The sequence below is a fragment of the Haemaphysalis longicornis genome, unplaced genomic scaffold, assembly GCF_048455015.1.
Source record: "Haemaphysalis longicornis isolate Haplotype H1 unplaced genomic scaffold, Haemaphysalis longicornis Haplotype H1 scaffold_8, whole genome shotgun sequence".
NCBI classification, from domain to species: domain Eukaryota; kingdom Metazoa; phylum Arthropoda; class Arachnida; order Ixodida; family Ixodidae; genus Haemaphysalis; species Haemaphysalis longicornis.
In genome coordinates, this window is record NW_027526445.1 from 130,233,160 (window position 1) to 130,240,911 (window position 7,752).

A 7,752-nucleotide genomic window follows, 5' to 3' on the forward strand; every position below is an offset into this window, starting at 1 on the left:
CAGGTGTGGGAGTGCCAGAAAACACCGGATCTGCTACCAGTCCCCAACCTCTCCATACAACAGTAGACGGTATGGTTGGCCAGCAATGACCCTACGTTCCCGCTTGACCTGGTGGAAAGGGACCGTGCAGACAGCCGCAACCAGGGGATTCCGGACTAGGGATTTTTTCCACTGGGCCAGTGCCCGAACAGCAACGCTTGGTGTTCTCATTGAAGATTTCATTCACTCATTCACTTCTGTTAACCGTAGTTTGTGAGACAAAAGACCAGCCGAAATAGGCCGATGATCAGGTTGACTCTATGCCAAAAGACTAAAAGACTAGGTCAAACTGGACCATTGAACCTTTTAAATCATTGTAGTGTTCACCACCTGTGTGCCAGTGCGTCCTTAGATTTCATTTTTACGTCGGCCGTTGAAGCATTTTCTAGGATCATTGCGCCACAGCTCGACAACTTTCAACCCAATTAAAATGTTATACGCTTGAAATGTCGGTGTGTCTTGCTGCACTCTTCTTGGCTTACAGTCAAACCCGAATATAACAAACTCATATAGAGCAATTTATGCTTTATATCGATCACTCAAATTTCTTCTGCCATTATGCATAAACTGTATTTTTATAATGAACTAAACATTGGATTGGATACATCAAACTGAGCGCGCGATCAGTCACCAAATGCCGGCCACTGCGTTTTTGCGCTGGCTGAACCTAGCCTCCGAGCCACAGCTCTGCCTTGGTGCTGCCTGCCCGCGTTTCCGTGAAATGCAGCATTGGGAGCAAACCGCGCCTTTCGCCAGCCTCGCCTCGCTTCGCAGGCTGCAGCACTCCTACTTGGCCACTTCCTGCCACATGGTCAAGTGCATGCCAGCAGCCTCGGGCCTATTGCACTTTTGGAAAGAGAAAAAGAAATGACCAGAACTGTGTGCTGCTCCCTCGAGTCCAGAACTCCCCGCCCGATGTTCTGCTACCCTTTCTGCTACTGATGTTCTCCAGCGATACTGCGCAGAAATGCAGGGAAGTGGACTGGAGTTCATCAAAACGATGTTGCAGGTTGAGAGTGCGATTCTCATTGGTGGTGCTAAACACTGTGTTCAGGGGAAGATCATTTGGTACTGCAAATAGGTGCACATTTCTCTGCAATAAATTTTTTCTGGAGTAGATTATATTCATTGTGAGTGCCACAGACTTTGTTTTGTTATTGCATTTTCAATCAACGTTCGCATTGTTTATGTCCTGCAGTTTGTTATAAGCGGGTTCAGTTTTTATCAAACTACCTGGTCTTGCGGACAAATCACATTGAATCACGCTGTTCGTTATAGCTGGGTTTGACTGTATATGCGTTAGTGGCTTATATGACTACTACTACTAGCATTCTGTGAAGGAAAGTTTGACATCCACCGTAAATGCAACCGTACGGCTACAAAGGACAAATGCACAGCTTTCTCAGGAACTTCGTAGTTGAACAAAAAATTCGTCCTCTCGGTACCGCCGCCTGTCTAGGGCAGCCGCTCTACCAACTGAACTAACCAGGAGGCTCGCTGTTTGTTGCGCGAGAGCGAATTAACAACTCGAAGCAGTGGCACACCTACGGGAAAAGTTTTGTCCCCCACCCATTCACCCAGAGGTCTGTCAACGCAACCCTCCTCCTCCACTGAACCGACAACCGGAGTTGATCTAACAATGTTTGTAGTCTTGAAAGCTTCGGTTGTTAGGTATCCTCAGCTAAATCTCGAAGAATAATAGTTTTAATGGTATTAAAGAATAAAAGAAGAAAACTGGAGAACAAGCTTCTAAGACTATGTGCTTTTAGGACTGTGCGGACCAACATGCGTGTAACTTGGAAGTAGTCTAAGAAAAAGAACAAGAAAATTTCTTCTTGGAGCTCCTTGGCGGCCTGGCAGAAGTTGACGCTGTGGTCCACGGGGAGCCCCAGATAGCGCAGAGTGGTCTTCCAGCTGAGATCCTCACCGTCGAGGTTCTGGCAACTGGCCCCGCGGCGGGCCTGGGTGGCCAGGTACACTAGCACCGCCTCTGTCTTGCGGGCCTACAGTACAGGCCGACGTAAGCCAGCTTGACCCGCACCGCGTCCAGGGCCGCCTGCAGCTGCCGCACGGCGTTCCAGCAGCCTGCCTTGGAGACCAGCGCCCACAGGACCGCGTTCTGCGTACACCACAATGTGTACCGTGTATGCCCCTTCTCTGGGCGGGCAGTGTGGCAGCGCTCCCATTACCACGGGCGGTATTCTCGCGTTTTTTTCTGTTTTCTGTTTAAAAAGTGTCCGTTTTGAGCAAGCCCTGATTTGCTAAAAGCAAGCAAGGAGGAGCTGTGAGCCGCGGCTACTCTGAGCAGACGATTTTTCCTCGCCTTGTTGGTGGTTTGCTGGCGGAACAATAAACACATAAAAAATACTTTACAATAGGTTTAGTCATTTAAAATGTGTTTACAAGAACAAGAACTGGAGGTAGTAATACGTGGGGCTTTACGCGGCCGCTAGCTGACCTGGCTCCTTGAGAAGCAATGGAGCTGGGGTACGCGCGAGAGCTGCTCAGGCTGTTGCATGAGCCGCCTCATTGCCTCCAAGCCCAATGTGGGCTTGGATGGTGGGTGTATTTTGCATTGGAAGTTTGAGGGCCTGGGGTGAGATGGCACTTTTCAGCAAAATTTCCAATGGTCGTTTTCGAACCGGATAAATTAATTCAGGGGTTGGGTGGTACGACAGGGCTAGTGCGATTGCCGCCTCTTCCGCCCTTGCAGTTTCCGAGGTACGAATCGTGAGTGAGTTGATTAGGGGGGTGTTGAAGGCGAAAGAGTTCTTGTGACGGTTCTCCGCGGCATCTACGTACAGTGCGGTCCGAACCGGTGATCGCGTGGCCGCAGTGCTCAGCGAAGCGCCGGCGCTGAGAAGTGGCGAGAATCGGAGACAGCCAGGACATGCCAACACCACCTAGACATGCGCACTGACCGCACGAGGCGGGAGCAGCTACGCGTCGTCTGCTACGGCGCGCTGCCGGGCCGCTCAGCTAGCTGTCACAAGCTAGCTGCAGCACTGTGGAGGCTACATTGTTGTCCCCCTCAGGGCGCCTAACTCACCGCGAAGGAAGCGACAAAAGGCGCCGGGGCCGTGGGGTGCCACTTGCCGAGAGGGGAGAAGGGAGTGTCCTTTCAGGACCCCCTTCACGGCGGATTAGGCGCCCTCAGTGGGCGCACTATTGATAACAATGTAGCCTCCACAGTGCTGCAGCTAGCTTGTGATATGAACTATAGGTATACGTAATCTCGTACTCGAAGGATGGGATCAAATGGGGGTAAAAAAAAAACGGAATACATTTTTTGTTCTCGCTGCGAAAATGAGCGCACTTTCTTGAAGCCTGTATTTTTAATACATTATGCTTACACGCCCCTTCCTTTGGTACACAACTGGACCACCATTTTATTCATTGCCACTTTTGTCAGGTTAGCGGGGCTCAGATATGGCGGGTAAAATCGCTTGAAATCGTTAGTTTCCGAACGCGATGTTATATCAACAACGTGTGGGTGCGGTCTAGTTGGTATTTTGTGATGAGACTTTCAAGCGCGAAGATATTTATTTCGATGAAAGACGTTAAGGTCAGGGACGTGCGCTACAAAGCCTTGTAAACTGACATTTCGCAAAATACTAAACAATGTAGCTGCGCAGTGTTTACGTCGTACGTCTAAATATTTTCACGCTTGAAAGTCTTATCGAGGTTATATTAGTGTTTGGTTTCAACCATGCCACAATGCAATATTAGCCACTAAAGATCATCTACTTGCCTGTATTTGCGGAAATATTGTTTCCTTGTTGAAGGTAGGAGAACAATAACATTCACATATCAGAGCAGTCCCTTGTGCGATATTATTGAAGGTGTGTTGCTTGCTACAACGCGCCGTATTCGTTGCAAATATTGCTTAGGTACTTTCGCCTCAACCTCATTGGAAGGTAATACCGGTTGTTACAATTAATTCGGGAGCTGGGATTAGCCCGCTGTGGCTGTGTGTTTGTTTCTGGCTATTTTGTCTGCTCGTAATAACCTTGCAGGATGACGAAATAATATACAGTGTGTTGTCATGGTAATTGGAACACTAAAAATTTTTCCTCGGCGAACCGCCGCTCTGTTCGCGCTCAAACTTCACACGAAGGTCGCATTTTGTGGTCTATTTTGTTTGACACCGGGAACAACGACGGTACTTACCTGTTTATCCTGAAAATAAATAAAAACGATTTTCGCCTATGGGAAAATGGCGGCGATTTGGACGTGCGAGCCCGAAAATCGGGTTTTCTGATCGTCTTTTAGGTCATATCTAGGTGCATTTTCTGATCGTCTGCAGCACCATTGGGCTCCGTACGTTGATCCCAAACATGCGTTTCACTCTGCAGGTGGTTCCGTCGTTCCAACGTCAACTTGCGCTGGCTCGCACGTCCGAATCAGCTGCCATTTTCCCATAGGCGAAAATCGTTTTTGTTTATTTTCAGAATACACAGGTAAGCACCATCGTTGCTCCCTGTATCAAACAAAATAGACCACAAATTGCGACCTTCGTGGCAAGTTTGAGCGCGAACAGTGCGGCGGTTCGCTCAGGAAAAAAATCTTAGTGTTCCAATTATCGTCGCAACACCCTGTTTTTTTTTTTTTTTTTTTTTTTAAAGTAAACCCGGTTTCACCCAGTGTGAAAGCTGCCGAAACAGCGGAGCTGTGGGTTGTCTTAACGAAGATTCCGCTTAGCTTCAACTTCTTTCTTGTGCGTAATGCTAGAATCGTTTCAGCGGCTAATTGTCATGTAATTTCTTTCCGGTTAGGTCCGGTAAAACAACAGTTGCTGCCGTTTTCTGCAACCATACTGCCTCCGTGGATGGCCATGCATGACTAATTCTGCAACGTTTACGGCTTCTCTGTGAACTAACTACCTTTGAAAAGTAAATGAAACTCGGTGTATAATAGTGGAGCCGTCTTGGCGGCTAATTGTCATAAAATTTGTCTCGGGATACTTTCTATAACACAACAGTTAGAGCTGTTTTCTCTCATCGTACTCCCGTAGGGGTCCATGCTTCACTGCGTAACAGGCGATGTGGGAAAGCCAGCTTCCGAGCTTATATATACACCAGTCTTCAGCTCTAAACACAATTGTATGACTAAGAAGACACCTTTAGGGCCAGTCTAAGCTGTCATACGAAAATGTGAAAGCCAAAGCCTTTTTTATAAAATTTTGTTATTATTTTTCCGTGCTGGGAACCGGTTTTTGCTGGGCTTCGGAGAAACCTGCTTCGGAGGAAGCGTGACACGATACCAACAGAGATGGACGTCAAGGCCAGCACTAGAAGATCTTCGCTGTTACAAATGCGTGGTCAAGGGACCTTAGCGCAATTTTTAACAATTTTTAAGCTCCTTTTCACGCCATGGCGGAGCTCGGGCTAAACTTACAAAATGTGCACTGTGGCCCAGTTGCAGACGAAAAGGGTTTTTAAGTATAATGTGTTTAAACAGAGGTCGGTGGTAACCTTTTCAGTCGAAGGGCCGAGTTTTATGAAGCCGACCCGGCGGGGGCCGGACGGCAGATCGAGGGTGGTGGTGGCGGAGGGGCTTGGCGCAAACAGAAAATTTTTCGGGAATTGAAAATAACCTACAAAATTGTAATGGAAATCATACCCATGTTCATTTTCAGCACGAATGTCACAAGTTTGTGAACCAATTTGAGGTCAAAACTGCCATGTCGATCTTCAGACAGGTAGGGACGAGAGGACGAAGAGGGGTCTGAGGTGGGCCGCAAAACACTGCTTCGGGAGCCGCGGGTCGCCGACCCCTTTATTAAAAAATGCAGGCTTCAAGAGGGTGCGCTTATTTTCGCAGCGAGAACAAAAAAAAAATGTATGCCGGCACATGCGCCGCTGCTCTTGCCTCGTGCGGGCAGTGCGCATGTGCCGGCGGTCTCCGATTCTCGCCACTTCTTGGCGCAGGCGCTTCGCGGAGCGCTGCGGCCACGCGGCAGGCCGTATGGGGTAGCGTTCTGTTAAGGCTTTGGAGAGAGAGAGAGATTAAACTTTATTAGGCAGCTCAAGTCCGAGCCGCGGAGTTATCAGTCCACGGAGGAAGGGGGTGTTCCACGGTCCTCCGACGGTGGTGGGCTTGGCGGAGGTGCACAAAGAGTTTCAATGTGGGCAGCCAAGAGGGACAACAGGGCTGCCCGTAGGTTTTCAGGGGGAGCGGCCCAGCTAGACCACGAGTAGGGAATATCAGGGGGGAAGGGGTTGGTCGAAAGAAATGTGGAAGACGAGGTCGCCCGTACACAGCGCCAATATGTATGTTCATTGTCCGGATAGCCACCGCATACCTGACAGTGCGGACGGCCTGGTGACTTTTGTATGTAGTGGAGGAACAGATCACAGGGGAGGGACAATGTCTGCGCCTGTCTAATATATGTAGCGTGTCTCCGTGACATAAATTTAGATGGGGAGGGAAGTACCATTCTTGCTTTGCGGAGGTTGCCGAGATGTTCGCGGCGCCTTTTATGGTGCATTGCTCTATCCTCTTTTGGATTGTATTCCTCAGGCCACGGCTGAGGGCTGCCAAGGCTTTGGCTCGTTGCTCTCTGCGGCCCTGGTGAATTTGAGGGAGCATATTACGGGTTAGGGGACGTACTTTAAGGCGGGCGTGGGTGTCAATAGGTATGGGGAGTTTTGGTTCTGCAATGATAAGCGCATTAATGAGCTGCAGGCGTTGAACGAAGTGTTTGCCAGGAGTAGTTTTGGCTAGGCGGGTTAGTTGGCTCATGCAGTGCGCCTCTTTCAGCTCTTGGGCCGTGTCCTTCTGGTCCTTCTAGTCTGGCAGTGGAGGTTCCGGGTGGTAGTTGCAGAGCAGCTTTGTGTATTGTGCGGATAAGGCAATTGATTTTAACCAGTTCTGAACTAGAGGGTATGAGGTAGGGAAGAGCATAGGTGATTCGGCTAACAACGAGCCTGGTTAGGTAGATATCGAGACCCTTCCCACGCGTCGTGATGGGGCCCGTGACGAATGAGCGTGCGTGCAATGTATACGAGCAGACAATGCATCTTGTTACAAAATTTCTAACATCGCAGGTACGTGTGTGCTTTGTTTATTTGCCTCATATTAACCATCTGGTTGCTTTGTCTGGCGGGGGCGGTTTAGTTTGAACACATTTTCTACATTTTGTAGAATTCTTTTCCTCCATCTTTCTTTACACGCTTGTTCATATACTGAGGAGATTTATCATGGTTTGGCGCTCCTAATGGTTATTTAGGTGAGAATAAATTAACGACAATGTATGTATGAGCTTTCATAAGTCACTTTAGGCTTCTTGTTGCAAGCCTTTTAGTGAACAAAGGAAGGGACGAGGACTGGAGTGGTACAATTATTTCCGTTCAACACCCTATATTACATGGTGTGGGACTGTGAGGGCGTCACGGAGCTATCAGAAGTCATCTCACTGACACCGGAACAGTGGGAGGTCCTGCTGACCAGCGATGTCCTGGAAAACCAGTGCGACCTGGTGACCAGGGCCATTCAAGCTGTAGCTGGCCATGACATCCCGAAATGGGGGCGCAGCTCTCTATGGATGACCGACCACCATCCCCCACTCCTTTCTTGCCAGTCTCTGGGAGCAATAAACGTTTATTACTCCTCCTCCTAAGCTTCTTCTTCTTCTTCTTCTTTTTTTTCTTCTTGCTCCTGGTATGTTCTCCCCCGTTGTACAAGCTTAATACTAGTGCACTGACGTCGATT